Here is a 13,663-nt window from a genome sequence, read left to right on the forward strand (position 1 = left end):
TCTCTTTCTCTCTCTCTCTCTCTCTCTTCTTCTCCATCTCTCTCTCACTGCCTGTAAGCCCCCCCTTCTTTCTCTCTCTCCCTCTCTGTCACACTCTGTGTCACTCAAAATCCCTTCCCCTCTCTCTCTCCTACTCAGAATCCATCCTTCCCCCTCTCTTCCATCAGTCCCACCCCTCATTTTTCTCCCTCATCTTGCTGTTTATGTGCCCATAGCCTGAGGATGCTCTCAGTTATCAGCACCTCCAAAAACTCAGCGAAAATGGGCAAACAACCTGTCACAAATGCACTCCTGTTCAGACACAAACACACCCACACACACCTGTACATTTCTGTCAGTGTGGGACTTCCAACTAAATCTCGTGTTTATATATATATATATATGTGTGTGTGTGTGCATGTGTGTGCATGTGTGTGTGTGTAACTCAGTTTTTAAAAAATAAAAGCCTCAATAACAGATGACAACTGGCACTTCCAGTTAAGAAAGCCGTTTTGTGAGGGCGTCTGAATTTCTGATGTGTCCTCACAAAACTGGGGAAGCATAAATCAACAAACACACCCACATATTAACACAGATGTAAATAGACGTTAATATCCGTCACTCATAACATTTCACCTGCAGGATACTGGAGAACTCTTTGCGCTTTTGTGTTAAAGGATTTTGATTGGAGGAACCAATCCTTTTCCTTTGGGGGAATTACAGCACATCCTACCTCTTTTACCCGGTTAGTTACCAGTTAGTCCATGTTCAACAGCCCCTGCTGCCTTAGTTGCAGGCTTACCACTTTTTTACGTATCTAGTTCACAATTGCATCACTTTCAGACCTCCGGGGTGTGGTGTTGTCATGTTGTGTGTTTTGTTGAGTTCACATGTTACAAAGGTCGGAAAGGTTAGGGCAGTTAATCATTTCTACTCCAAGGGTAACATGAATTGAATTTAAATCAGCTTCTAATTTCACAGCGAAACAGTCAATCAAACTTTATTCGGTGTGGAATCGCTCACATAAGGAACAGACGCGGTCCTACCACCATCGCCGCCCCAAGGTCGTGACCCTTTGACCGCTCACTGACAGGCACCAGGAATGTGACTGTTAACGTGGTAACAGAGAGAGATGTCCACTTCTTCCTCCTTACTCCATCTCTCTCGTCCTCTCCCAAAGATGTAGGAACAGATTTCAGTCATTTTTTTTCGGTTCTGGTTTCTGAACAGAATTTTACACTCTCCCTCTTTCTTTGTCTTCCTCACACGCCTGATTTCTTCCACATTTCTTTGCTATGTTTACAGTAAAGCTGTGCAGATAAAGAGTGAATGCTGAAGGTCTGGAGAAGGAGAGAGAGAAAGAAGCAGGGAGGCGGCTCTCAGCCGAGCCTCGGAGAGCTGGATGGGTGTCACAGAGGTCAAAGGTACAGTACAGGACAGGACAGTGTCGGATTCCCTGCCTGTCCATCTATCTGTCTTTTTCTCTTCTTTGTATGCCTGTGTGTCTGTTTAACTATTTGATTTCACCGAGAGACCACAAAGTAATAAGTGTATATTAATAACTGTTCAACCTTCCTGTCTACTCCTGCTAATACCCTATCTGTCTTATTCTATCACCTTTCATCCTCTCTGTTTCCCTCTTTCACTCTCTATCATATTGCAGGGATGACAGGAAGTTGTATAATCCCCTCTCTGTTACATAACCTTCAGAAATGATATGTTTAATTTCCATGACCTCTGGCTCCTTTGCTCATTAGTCTGGAGCTGTAATGACAACAGTCTGATATAACCAAAGTCAGGAGTCATAGCTAACATCTGTGTGTGAGTGACAGTGTGTGTCTGTGTCCGATAAGTGGATTTAAGTGCGTGCATGACTTAGTTATTGGGTGAGCATGTCAGATTGCTAGTTCTAAAACGTAACCCAGTTTCTGACTATAAAAATCAACCTCTGCAGATTGTGTTGTGCTGCAAGGATTTAATGAAAGAGAAATATTAAAGATAAACTTGCCACTTAATCTGTTTCGCTATAGGCAGGGTCACCTACCGCAACAAGAACTACATCCAACTATTTGTTCAGCCTGTTGGCTCCCAATCATCCATCCATCCATCCATCCATCCATCCATCCATCCATCTGTTTACTGTACCCACTTGTCCTATTCAGGATCACGAGGGGTTCGGAGTTTAATGACCAAGAATGGGACACCAACCCATCGCAGGACACACAAACATTCACACCTAAGGGGAATTTGACAACTCAAGTTAGCCTCAGCATGTTTTTGGACTGTGGGGGGAAACCGCAGCATCCGGAGGAAACCCCACGGCGACATAGGGAGAACATGCAAACTCCACACACATGGGGCCATGGCGGAGACTCGACCCACAACGGTGCTGACCACTGCATCACCGTGCTGCCCCATTCAGTCAGAGAGAAAATAAGCAGGGGTGACTGGGGGCCCTGATGGAATGCGATGGGGGGGAGCGCCAGGTAAGCTCAATAGCGTAGCCAACAGAAATTCAAGCGACATTTCACTTCAGATGGCATGGATCCATGGTCCATTTGTAACCATCAGCATGTGATAACTGGCTGTTTTGCGGTGTAATGAGATGCAGCAAGCTGCAAATACTGATAGAGAATCGTGACATGAATTCCACCTCTTCAGTGTCAAAATCACCCAAAGGCCCTTCCTTAAGATCTGACCAGTGGTTCAACCGTGGGTGGGGCTATGTCGGCATGGCAACAAGAGAATACCTTAAGGTCAGCATTCTGAGAGCTGAGAGTGGATGCAACCAGACACTTCAGTAAAATATTGCGTCAGGACTTTTTCTCGTTAAGTCTGTTTTTCTCGTTAAGTCTGTTTGTAGTGTAAGAATTGTTTAATAATGAACAAATACGTATTATTTATAACAGCAGAGTGTATGTTGTCTAAATATGAAGTCAATGGACTGTAAACATCGTTATTAATATTATATAACTGTTTTTGTTGTTTATATGTAGGGTCAGAATTTTGTAAACATGTCTGTTTATATTACATAAGAGAGTGTGAGCATTGTTTATATGTTGGGCCAGAGTATTGTAAACATGGCTATGTTACTTTATGTAACAGTCTAGTGTGAGTGCTGTTTATCTGTGAAGTCAGATTACTATAAACACATCTGTGTAGGTTATATAACAGCAGAACATGAGCATTTGTGGGGTGGAATGTGTGTGTTTGGGTTAAACGTTAAAACTGACTGGGACTTAGTCAATCCCAAGTGAAACCTGGATGAAGTCCAGTGCCTGGATGCAGGGATTGGCTGTCCTGAGCTTCCTTAGAGCAGTAGCAAAGGATTGTGGGATTGACATGCTGAATGCCAAGGTTCAAGTACCATGAGAAGAATTTTTGTCTTGCAATATCAATTCCATTCTGTGCAAATTAGGGCTATGTTGTTAAACCTGGGGTGTAATGTCATTAGCCTAAATGTATTAAGAGCTCCCTCTCTGTGTGTGATACTGAACTTGTCTAGCACCTCATCCTGTTAGCCTACTCCAGTAAAGGATCCAGTATGACTCATGGAGAGATACTGAATGGCTCCGTCAGGATAACATGCAGAAAAAGTGCTTGGTGTGGCTCAGTTTATCACACGTTCATCAGGTGGCCTTGGAAGGGCGATAGAAGTGTTTGACGCTGATTGGTCTAACCGACTTGGTTTACAATGGGTACATTTCTGGGAGTGAACAGGAATTCAAGCTATGGTGTGTTATCCCTGGACTCTCTCTGGGTCTTGCCTTAATACAAATGAAAGTGTGGAATTGCTCATAGTGTGTGAGCATTTTATCCAGTTCAATATGTACCTGATTAACTATCATATTCTCACCCTGCTGGGAAAAAAACAGCTAAAAACCAGTTTATGCTGGTAGCTGGCTTTAGCTGGTTTAAGATGGTCTTAGACGGTCATGTTCCATTTCTTGCTGCTCTTTCATGGTTAAGCTGGGTGGGTCATCCGTTGGTCATGCTGGTGTGGCCAGCCTATCAAGCTAGTCGTGCTGGTTTGATCAGTTAAACTCATCGTAAGCTGGTATGACTAGCTAAGCCACCAAAACACCTTACACCAATATACCGTAAGCTGGTCAACTATTATAGGTTGGTCAAATAGCTTACGCTGATGTTTTTCAGCAGATATTTCCAGTTTTCATGGACTGCGTTCAAAACTTATGAGATCAGGGAAGCATCCTGTACTGACTAGTGCACATTTTTAATGCTTCCTGGTCTCAGCTCTTTGTCTGACTCTCAAGGGGTGGAGATTTCAGGTCCAGAGAGTACAAATCCAGACACAAGATTTTGTTTCAACCAGCCAGTTGAGTACTTTTTGACTGTGACTCTTTATACTCATCTGGTTGGTTGAAACGAAATCTTGGTCTGGAGTTGTAGTGTCTGGACCTGAAATCTCCACCTCTGATTACCGTGTCCTTCCCTGTCTAACTGTATAAGGAGCAGTACATCGAGGAAAAAAGCAAAACCATTTATGCTAACCAGCCCAGAAGAGAGAGATAAGGAGAAGATGTAGGATTTGAGGGAGCTCACAATGCTGGAAGAGGAAAGCATTTGTGGGTTGTAAGCCTTTAGTAAGATGATGGTGGTGTGATGAAGAAGAGCACACACAGACCACATGCCAGAGAACACAGGGATGATTTCTGCTTTTTAATTAAAAAAACATCGAAAAGCGTCATGTTACAGTTCCCAAAGAATGTCGACGTCACCTTACAGTAAACATGACTAAGTATAATAACAACAGCAGGAACAACAATAATAATAATGTGTTGTTATTATTATTGTTGCGATTGAACAAAGTGTGTTTTTAAAAGCAGCAGGACTGACACGGCTATAAATAATTTGGTGAAATTTTGAAAGGGATTCGGAGAGTTACACAGACGCATACCAATGCTGTTGGGACAATGACCCCACAAGGTTACGCTTTTATAGCCATCTTGATTAAATTGAGGGTGGGAAGCACAACGTGTGATGACTGTAAGACCTTAGACCTGTGACCGGGGGAGTTCCGGAATCAGATCATGTGACGTGCGCTGTTTTGGCTTTAGAGAGATATCCGTGTTTACAAACAGATGGAAGCGTCGAAGGTTACCTTTGAGGAAAATAAAGGCAGGCTCCATTAAAGAGGATTCAGAAATGAGCAGTAATTAAATCAGACCTCGCTGGACTGGAGAAGATGATCGGCCTTACTTTAGATGGTCCTTTGCCTGAAGGAATAAATCTACTTGGACAGCAGGGCTGAGTCCTTCACACGACCTTGTCAGAGGGTGCAGGGTCTTGCCTGAGCTTAGATATGTCTGAGGTCAGGGCTTCCACTGTATTCCATCAAGCCGAACCAGCCCATAATGTCCCATAATGAAATAGAAGGACTCTTACAATGAGCTATGGTATTGATGATGAGGACATAAGTTCGGAATGCAGAAATGTCATGGCAGTCGTATGAATAAGGCATTACGTCCATACGACTCCGCAGGCTGGGGATCTGGGGGGAGGGGAAGCTGTGCAGAAGGTATGCATACGTGACCCTCCTCCAGCCTGGAGCTGCTGCGGAGACGTGTGTCAGGGATTCCCTGCTGTCGCAGCCTTGTACCTGCAACCCACACACTGGCTCCTCCTGTCCTCCTGCTGGCTTTGAGCTGCTTATCCTGTCGTTCCTCCACCCAAGGGGTGGGGGCTGCCTGCTGGACTCTGTCACCTCCACCTGGAGCATGTGTCACATCTGTAGGAGGTGTCGTCCGACAGTGCGCGCGCCCTGTCCGACTCAGAAGCCACTGACAGCCCGTGGCGGCACAGAACCTGGGGAGGGATAAAAACGCCCACAACAGCATCGCAGCGGCACGAACGACCAAAGGGAAATTGCGATGCCCCCCCCCCCCATGGCTGCCCTGCACTCCTCCTGCTCCTCCTCCTATTCCACTGCCAGTTCTATGTCACAGTGAAGTTATCCATCATCGTGTCTGCAGTCACTCTTGTCACTCTTGCTTTCTAATTAACACTCATATTCATCACATGTGTCTTTCTGTCTTCAGTCCTCCTGTTCCCTGTTTGATCTCCCCATTGAAATCTTTTGAAACTCTCAATGTTATGTTCTTTTTTTTGCGGGGGGGGGGGGGGGGGGGGGGGCTCCCACACCCCCACCTGCTCCCTCCTCCCTCTGACAGGCAGATAGTCCTGTAACAGGTAAGAGATCTTCATATAAGGCATAAGCACCTTACATCACGGAGGCTAATTAAGGTCCTGGAGTGTCACTTTAAATCCCTCGCCACCACATTCTCTGGCTGCGCATATTTAAAAACACCCACACACACCTTACCATTTTCAGTTTAAATGCATTATTAGTCATCATGTTAAATATTCATCTCATTAGTGCTACCTTTACGCAAAAAAATACCCATTAGTGTCAACGCAACATGCACACACACACAACACAAGCAATGAGAAACACAAGCAATAAGAAGCACAAGCAATGAGAAGCACAAGCAATGACAAACACAAGCAAAGCCGATTGTTCCCTTTGCTCTCCTCCGGCATCTCTTGTTGCATTCTCATAGATTCATTTTTATTCTTTACTAAGGAACATCTTCACGTGTCAGTGGGAACAGATCAGAAGCCCATAAACACCCCAGATTGTCATGAGTGGACACAAGCGCTTTGCTAAAACTGGATCATCCCACCAATTGTGGTGGGTTACCACAGGAAACAACTGCTGGAACTGGGAGCTATTGACTGGCCAGAACGTTACAGAAAAAGGTGCAGGATCAGGATGGTTGGTGGAGCTGGAGGGAAACGAAAACCTAGACATAGCAGTCAGTGACAGAAACCTATAGGAAAGGTTGCAAAACTGAAACTACAACAATGAAAGAAGACACACCAGACAGTAGCACAGTCCTCGGCTCTGGGTGAAACATGACCGAGCCCTGAGCTCTGAGCACAGCTTGGGGTTTCCCATTTTAATTAAGTCCTTATGGACCACTCCCATTCCTCCCAGGCAACACAGGCGTAGCAGACTGGGAGAGAAAACGTCGTAGGCCTTGCGTGAAATAACAAGCACTGAGAAACTTTTTCGAGATCACTGGGATTTCGGTTATATCTCTTGCAAATGAGACAAATTTAATCATGGTCTCCGCACTGATGGTATCCCTGTGGTTCAGTGGGTTGTGTGCTGTGTGGAACTCCTACTGTGTGTGTGTGTGTGTTGGGGGGGGGGCTCTCCATTTTGGGCAGGTTTCCTCCAGTAGTCCAAAGACATGCAATTAGATTAACTAGTATCTCTAAATTACCTTTGGTGTGTGATTGTGTGTTTATCTGCAGGGGGGCCGGACACTCTGGCAGATTCAGGAGGCCCAGCACTTGACAGAGGCCCTTGAATACATTAAATTGGACGGGCGGGGGGCACATTTGTTAGCTGCCTGTGGTGTGTGTGTGTATGTGCCCTATAATGGACTGGCATCCCATTGAAGTGACCTTGACCAGGATGAATGGCGGGAAGCCGGATGGATGGCCAGCCGTACTGTAAAATGAGACCATTGCTCAGGGTGGCAGACTGCTGAAGACTGCAAATTGGGACAGTGCATGAGTGTCCGGTTCATGTCTACTGTCAATGGATCTGAACACCTCTCGAATGAACCGAACCACTGAATGCACAACAGCAGACAGGCGGTATGCCATCCATCCAACACATACTGTGTTCTACAGCAAGGCAAAAGGCAGCAAATACACAGAACTCCTTCTGCAGTGCGTTAGAATGATGATCAACTGGTGTCAAAGCAGTCGCATTGACTTGAATGTTCAGGATCATGACTTTGCTCAACACTGCAATTACAGCCACTGACATCTACAGTGACAAAATAATCGAGCGGTTAATCATTCAGGCGCGTATCAGGAAAACCTTAAAAGAACACTGAATAACATAGGGAGAGAGTTTGGCTGGACCAACTTTTAAGAGAGGTGTGATGTTACAAGAGGGTCATAATGATAGGGTTGCAGAATAGACTGTAGACAGAATCACAGCAGGATCCCACGGTAGTTCTTTTTGTTCCAGCTAATCCCCGAACAGCCCACTCTACTGAGTACGTCCATTTGGTTTCGCCCCAGAAACTATTAATACTTATGCTTTGTTAATGGAGATTAATGTGTGGAGGCAACAGAGCTGTCTCACAATGAAGGAAACAGAAAAACAGGAGAATGAGGAGGAGAGAGAGAAGGGGAGAGAATCACGGGACAGAGGAAACGGAGGCGGAGGACGACGCGGAGGGAAGATGGATGGGGGAATTAAGGAAATAGATGTTGGCGAGCAGAAGCTTGACCACCTCAGTGAAAGATACTATGATAAACAACCCATAAAACATCCATCCCTGGATCCTGCAGGCCAGCTCATTACTGGACGTCGGACACCGCGTCCATGAAAGAAATATACTTGATTTTGTAATCATGTCCTGTCAATAATAGCAATTCACCGTCATCAAGTGAGATTCCTTTAACATCCTCATGTTTCTTCCAGGGAAATGATGAGTTATGGAGAGAACCCTGTAGGAATCCACCTGCACGCTGAAAGGGGGGGGGGGGGGGGGGTGCCACACCTGTGCCAAAAGCTGCTTCTGGTGTCCAGTTTGTGCTTTCTTTAGATTTCCGAACGACTGTACCCAAGAAACCTCATGACCAAGGGAAAAAAACTTCGCTATGGCGACAGATCCGGCGTTCCGGCTAGATAATAAACGTGTGCAAAGCCGTAAAATGAACAACAACAAAAAAATCTTTATCCATAAATGTAAATAAATCCATCCCTCCCACTTGCTTCTTCCAACAAAAACTACACGTGACTTTGGGTCTTTTTTAGGCACAAAGGGGTCATACCAAAAGTATTAACAGAGGGGTCTTGATTTACACATTATACTAACTGAAATAGATGCTATTATTATTTCAATTAAGTATTCAGTACCCAAAAATAATACACATTTCAAATGTTTGGGTATTGCATATAAACGACATATGAAACGAAATTATCATCTATGGCTCTAACATATGTGTATGCTGGTTTTTGATTCTGCTGGTCTGTTCTGGAATGAAATGGATTATTCCAAGCTGGCTAGGATGGAAATATGTGTGGCAGGGTCTGGCATACAGTGCCAGTATGATGGCCTTGGTGTCCTCGCACCAGTGCTGGCTACTGCAGTTATGCAACATCACCCAGTGATAGGCATGCAGCATCCGCAGTGTGAGCTGCATCGAGGTGATCCCTGGAAACCCATGGCACCCTAAGCCGCTTAGACTGAGCAGTGCGCTGCAGTGCGTGTGTCTGTGTCTGTGTGCTTCTATAGCCATAAGGACACTGCAGGCTTGCACTGTGCATAAACGTCCCTTTGTTGATCATCTCTTTTCTCTCAGTGCCTGTATCCTAGCATGGCTATGCCGCATTCCTCCATTCCTCCTTTCATCCATCCTTCCACTGACGACTGCGGTGTGACGTGGTGGGTACGCACTCTTAGTGGTCCTCCTTTGATTCCCCTCAGCTGGCAGGGATCTGGAGTCTTTTGTGCACTTAAGAATGTAAGCAGACCCACAATTTGCCTTACAGGCCACTGCAGCTGTTTAGGTAAGTAGGATATCGCAGAGAACTCCTCCCTTCTTCTGCCCCAACTCCCTACAATTAACGTTCTGATAATCCATTGTAATTACGTGGAAGATCAAGAAGGGAGCTAGAGCTCCTCCTCTCTTCTGCTCGTACTAACTGCTCCTTATGTGCCCATAAGCCCACGGTGGCTGTCTGCCTAATACAGAATGGATGCTGGATCAGGATCAGACCCACTGTCAGACGCTGCCCCCTGCTGACAGCAATGTGAATGACAGCACTGAGACTCAGGGTGGCCTTACATGCAAATTACATTTACATTATCTCATGCTGTCATTGCTGCTATTTGGAGTGATAACCTTGGCTATTGTGGGATAAAATATGACAGGCAGCAAAACAGTGAAGAACGTGCCAGGGGCAGCCATTAGCTGAAGGTTACTTAAAGGCAGGAACACAGATGTTCTATGCTAAAGAGGCCAATAAAACAGTCAAAAGGCCAAACAGCAGATCCAAGTCCTGCAGATATTTCACTTTCATCAGGTCTTATTGCGATACTCGCATCCAATGCAACTAGTTCCATTCATCTGACCCTCTGCATTTTCCACTGGAGCAGCAGTTTGACGCAGGTCAGCCGTACTTGTGCTACATTGACTGATGAGTAATTCACCCTGTTAATTCTTATTTTTGAGGGCCTGCAAATTATACAATCTACAGGCATTCAGGTTACTGGCACAGTGATGCAGGTGCAATAAGAAATTCTGTAAAAACACATTCTCTAAATAAGAAACATTGTTGCAATTGCTCTGTGCCGCTCAGAGCTTCTTTGGAAAGGTGATGAACTCTGACTCGAACAGTTCTGTTTGCTCTCCTTCTGATGATATGCGTCTCTGTCTCAGCCTGAACGCTGCCTCTCAGGCTGTTAGCGTGAATAACATCCTTAAATGAAGTATGTAAACTGCCCCCCACTGCTGTTGATTAAATCAACACAGAGATTATATATCTGAAATAATCCACCTGCAGCTGTGACAGGAATAATTATCTAGGAAATAGGCAGATTTAATCATACAGTATCACCTGCCCCCAGTTGTTCAACTTCATCGGGAACCATCATAACCACACCAGTCTGTCTGTCTAATGAGGTAATTCCATTTTCCATCATAGTTAAACCCAAGTTTAAGCATTTTACTAACAGGGTTGTGCTAACGATTAACTCCATTGTTCCATATGACGTGATTAAAACACTAGAAATGAGGAACTTTACAGTCATCACTGCCTTGCTTCATATGTTATGAAATATGAGTATTCCCTATATTACAAATGAAATTTATTCCACTGAAATGCACACTCAGACACACACACCAGCCCAACCAGTTTCTGTGGGACCGAGATAAAAAGGAACCAGTTTGGCGATGAGAGAGGAGCCGTGATTGGTGAGTCATTTGCTTCGGATGATTGCATTTGGTTACATCACCGAATCACATATTTTTCCATTCGCTGAATAGTATATGGAGTTGTGTCTGTCTACGGGACATGTATAGAAAAAGCAGACCAGCTGCCATTGTGCGGTCTTGCATGGAGTAGTCTATTTTATTATTTATTATTATTATTCATAATCTGCCCACTTTTTCCATTTTGAAACACAACTGTCACCTCAACCAGTTTTTAAACATGAACCCCAAACGTAAACCCCTATATACATAAAACCCTTCAAATACAACCCCCAAAACAAACTGCTACTGGCAAACTGGCAAAGTTATCACAACCCTCAACATCGTATGGATGTCCAGAGCTGAAACGGACACATGCTGTTCGACATTGAAGGGTGGTAGAGGACTGTGTGTGTAAACAGTATTGTTATTACACAGGTGGATGCACTATAGTAACAAACAGGACACTAACCATGAGTTGGAAAGCAAACATTACGATACAGACCAGTGATTCACTTCTGCATTCTCATTAATTGGGCGTGGAAATGTCCTTGTTTGGAAAGCTGTGAAAAGTGCCTCTGGCTTGACGTGACAAGCTTGTCATGTCACAGGGACAGATCTTTAAGCAGAGCACTCCGCCAGAACCTGTTGGACTTGCGGTTTGTGGAGGAGGCGGGGCCTGACAGTTGCCAGGGGCGGAGACTGTGGATTAGTCATTTGGAAGGTATGTGTTTTGTTTAAATCGCTTGGAGGTTTTTCAGTTCTGACAGTTTTATGGAGGATTTATGGAAGAGGCGGCTCCCCTCTGCTGGACAACTGACCCAGCTGTAGCCCAGATCTATTCGTTTAGCTTCTAACCATTTCTCCAGGTCAGGATTGAAGGAAGTCTAAGAGCACAAGGCTGAGGAGCACACTGGATGGGACGTCGGTCCACCACAAAGCACGTATACGGAGAAGCACTCATTGTGGACAACTTACAGACAACAGCCTAGCTGCATGTCATTGGATTGCAGGAGGAAACCAGAGTACCGATGCAACAGAGAAAGAACATAAAATCTCCGCTGTGTACCCCCAGTTCTGAAAGAGTGATGCAGCATACTACCCCCCTCCCCCAAGCCATCGCTCAGATTGATTCAGCTGCAATTTATCCAAGGGCGTGACTTTGGGTTATACATTGGGACGTGGGGGTTGAGCTCTCCACCCATTTAGGGGGGTCCAGGGGAATGGTCCCCCGAGATTTTTAGTTTAGGTCTGTTAAATGACTGTTTTACATTCATTTTAAGGGAAAGATACATACCAAAAATAGCAGTATACATGTCCCAACTAGGGGTTGTATTTGCTGGTTTTGACAGCCACCGTTGTGACATAATAAGACGTCTCCGCTCCTAGCAACTGTAAGGCCCCTCCTCCTCAGTGGCATTATTACACCCCCCCCCCCCCCCCCGCCACGCCCCTGTCATTTACACCCACGAATTCATCCCGCAGTCTATGAATCTCACCATCTCTGTGTGTCTTTGCCCTCTGTGACAAGCTGACTGGCTTCCTTCCTACACCTTTAGCGTGTTAGCACATTAGCATGTTAGCTCGTTTGTGTGTTAGCGCGATGCCGACCTTGTAACACAGGCCACTCCCTAACATGCTAACACGCCAACATGCTAAAGCAAGATGGCGCGAACAGGCCTGTAGGGAGCGTGACAAGGTTCATTCCTGACCTTATGCCCCCTCCCACTTGAGACCCCAGGATGGTACTGGCTGTCAGGCAGCATTAAACACCAAACTCTTTCTCTAAAACAATATCCTGTGAAGAGTTAAGGTGTACAAAGGGAAGTCGGGCTCGCTGCGCTGTATAAATGATTTAACTGCATGAAACCAACAAAAGACAGCTGGATACAGATATACGGATGGAGAGGCACGAACCAGACACTCGCTGTAGCATAACAGCCAAAATCTGTGCAGAAGAAACCAGCCATCACAAGTATCCCACCATTACAGTTTGAACCAGGGTCTCAGGCCTGAAGATAATCTGCTGCTTTCGGCCTAGTTACTCTGCTTTAAATAATCATGTAAAAAAAAACTGGTTTTGCGCCTTAATTTTTTTTCAGGCAATCAGCTCCTACTAAATCATTTTCAGTGATTGAGCAATTTTGTAGCCATAGGGATTGATTCATTTTTACTATTATTTCAATGATCATTTTCACAAATTTTAATGAACATCGTTAGCGAGGAGCTCGGCCGGACTGTGCAGTGGTGCAACACAGTGCTGCTGCACGTTCACCCGCACTGCTACAGGTGTCCAGTAGAGGGCACTTTTCTACCATTCTGCTTATACACACAGTCCTTTGACATCTATAGATCCTCATGTAATTTTACAGCTGGCAACAACAGAAATATGTCACGGCTTAACGCATATATCCCTTTTCACTTCTGTATGTGGCGTTTATATGCATGCAGCACAGTGTATGCATTTACGAATGTGCGCGTCAGGATTTTATGGGTGTATGGCTTTATGTGTACTTGTGCGTGCATACGTGAATGCACTGGTACGTGTGTGTGTGTGTGTGTGTGTTCGTGTGTGTGTGTGTTTGTGTGTGTCTGCTTGGCAAACAGATATGTTCCAAAGCTAGGTTGCCTTGATTTTACATTTGACACATTTAGCAGA

This window comes from Brienomyrus brachyistius, chromosome 18 (genome assembly GCF_023856365.1).
Source record: "Brienomyrus brachyistius isolate T26 chromosome 18, BBRACH_0.4, whole genome shotgun sequence".
Lineage (NCBI taxonomy): Eukaryota > Metazoa > Chordata > Actinopteri > Osteoglossiformes > Mormyridae > Brienomyrus > Brienomyrus brachyistius.